This window comes from Papio anubis, chromosome 11 (genome assembly GCF_008728515.1).
Source record: "Papio anubis isolate 15944 chromosome 11, Panubis1.0, whole genome shotgun sequence".
In the NCBI taxonomy this organism is placed as follows: Eukaryota; Metazoa; Chordata; class Mammalia; order Primates; family Cercopithecidae; genus Papio; species Papio anubis.
This window is the reverse complement of record NC_044986.1, coordinates 97,683,445-97,686,094: the sequence shown is the minus strand read 5'-3', so window position 1 is coordinate 97,686,094 and position 2,650 is coordinate 97,683,445. Positions and strand designations below refer to the sequence as shown.

General features: G+C 48.0%; 1 non-coding gene across 1 annotated transcript; it reads left to right on the top strand.

The window, feature by feature from the left end:
• LOC116269607 lies at window positions 1-126 on the top strand. The gene has a single exon (XR_004177226.1). It is a non-coding gene; the product is annotated as a U4atac minor spliceosomal RNA (small nuclear RNA).
• The last annotated feature ends 2,524 nt before the right edge of the window (window positions 127-2,650 follow it).

The window sequence follows — 2,650 nt, the reverse complement described above, 5'->3', positions numbered from 1 at the left end:
ACCATCCTTTACTTGGGGTTGTGTTATTATCCAATGAGCGCACAGTGACGGTGGAACTGCAAGCGTCTACACAACACGCCTGCATCAACTACAGCTTTGCTTTATCTTCGTGCAACTTTTGAAAAAAAGAAAAAACCAAAAGCAGTGCATTAGGGGCAATTCCTTCCCCTGCCTCCTCTCTCCAGTGCTGATGAGCTGGGGGTGGGGAAAGACGGCTCCCTAGCATGGGCGGGGACCCGGTAGCCTAGTGGCCTGGCATCCCAAGTGCTGGTAGCATCTGGGATTATCTGTAGGTTGTTTGTCAGCAACCCAGGGAACATGAGCAGGGAGTCCGAAACATTTCAGTTTAGAGTAAGTCATACTGAAATGCTGCCTATAGAACACACCAAACACCAGCAATAGAACTGTATTTGAGGAGCTGGATATTCCAAAGACAGCGATGGTAGCCTTTAGGCACGACTGTGAGCAGGAGAAGTCTGTGTTCAGCATCTTCCCGTTGTTCTTCCTTTGAGCTCATTCTCCCATTCACGGTCCCTTCTAGGATACCCGTGCCATAGAATACCAGTAATGGATCTTCACAGCTTGCCAAATGGTTTTTGTTTTGTTTTTGAGACAGTCTTGCTCTGTCACCCAGGCTGGAGTGCAGTGGTGCGATCTCGGCTCACTGTAACCTCCACCTCCCAGGTTCAGCAATTCTCCTGTCTAAGCCTCCTGAGTAGCTGGGACTACAGGTGCCCGCCACCATGCCTGGCTAATTTTTTGTATTTTTAGTAGAGACGGGGTTTCACTATGTTGGCCAGGCTGGTCTTGAACTCCTCACCTCAGGTGATCTGCCTGCCTTGGCCTCCCAAAGTGCTGAGATTACAGGTGTAGCCACTGTGCCCAGACTCCAAATGGTTTTTTAAATCAATTAAATTAATTACTTAATTAATTTTTAGAGATAGTGCCTCCCTCTGTCACCCAGGCTGGAGGGCAATGTTATAATCATGGCTCACCGTGTCCTTGAATTCCTGCGCTCAAGTGATCCTCTCACGTCAGCCTTCCAAGTAGCTGGGACCACAGGTGCACGTCATCACATTTGGCTAATTTTTTAATTGTTTTGTAGAGATGAGATGTCACTATGTTGCCCAGGCTGGTCTCGAACTCCTGGCCTCAAGCAATTCTCCTGCCTCAGCCTCCCAAAGCGCTAGGGATTACAGGTGTGATGTGAATCACTACGCTCAGACACAAACATGCAAATATCAACCTGTCTTTGGAGTTTAAGGTGATGGATATTGTAGTCCATTTGAATTTTCCTCACTCTTATTCCCATAATTCTGAAATTTCTTCAGAATGTGGTGCATTTTATTGTGCTACTATGTAAGATGAATAATTAGGTATTAAAATTATTTTTTCACTGAAGGAGAGGCCTTTCACCAAAGCTATGCAACCAAATTTAGGTGAGAAGGTAGTTGATTGAGTGCATAAAATCCAAGAATGGGGCCAGGCGTGTTGGCTCATGCCTGTAATCCCAGCACTTTGGGAGGCCGAGGTGGGTAGATCACCTGAGGTCAGGAGTTCGAGACCAGTCTGGCCAACATGGTGAAACCCCGTCTCTGTACTAAAAACACAAAAAAATTAGCCACTCGTGGTGGTGAGCACTTGTAATCTCAGCTACTCAGGAGGCTGAGGCAGGAGAGTCACTTGAACCCGGGAGGTGGAGGTTACAGTGAGCTGAGATCACACCATTGCACTCCAGCCTGGGTGACACAGTGAGACTCCAACTCAAAAAAAAAAAAAAAAATTCAAGCGAGGAAGATATCAAGGGAGAATCATCCTGCTCTGGATGACTCTCAACCAGTTTACTAAAAAACGTATCTGTCAACTCACTAAGGACTTTGGGAAAGTTTGGTTCCTGCCCCTGGCCCTGGTGCCCCTGTCCATGCCCTCATCATGCATCAGGGCAGCCTTTGTCCTTTCCCCCTCCCTCTGCTCAGCCACTACTGTCGTTCTGGGCTCATCTCTGTCTAGCTGCTGCTCAAGACGAACTGTCCAAACTTCACATTGTCCAGAGGGCTTGAGGCCACAGCATTTTCCCTTTCCTCTCTCCTTAGAGTCTGGTCTCAGGGAAATAGACTTGGGAGGATAGGGTTTTGACTGTAAGACCAGAAAGCCCAATTGTCTCCATCTCTTGTGGCTTGGGAGACTCCCACTGGTCAGAACTGACGCCCCATGCCCCACTCATCTCTCAGCATCACTGATGAGGAATGTAGGACCCTGTGATGGGGGGACAATCTCAGGATGAATGAACATGGTTTTTAATTTCTCATTCCAAAGGCCAATGTTGGCCAGGCGTAGTGGCTCATGCCTGTAACCCCAACACTTTGGGAGGCTGAGGCAGGTAGATCACCTGAGTCAGGAGTTTGGGACCAGCCTGGCCAACATGGTGAAACCCCATCTCTACTAAAAATACAAAAAAATTAGCCGGCTGATTAGCCAGGTATGGTGGCAGGTGCCTGTAATCCCAGCTACTCAGGAGGCTGAGGCAGGAGAATTGCTTGAACCCAGGAGGCGGAGGTTACAGTGAACCAAGATTCCACCACTGCACTCCAGCCTGAGCGACAGAGCGAAACTCTGTCTCCAAAAGAAAAACAAACAAACAAACATAAAA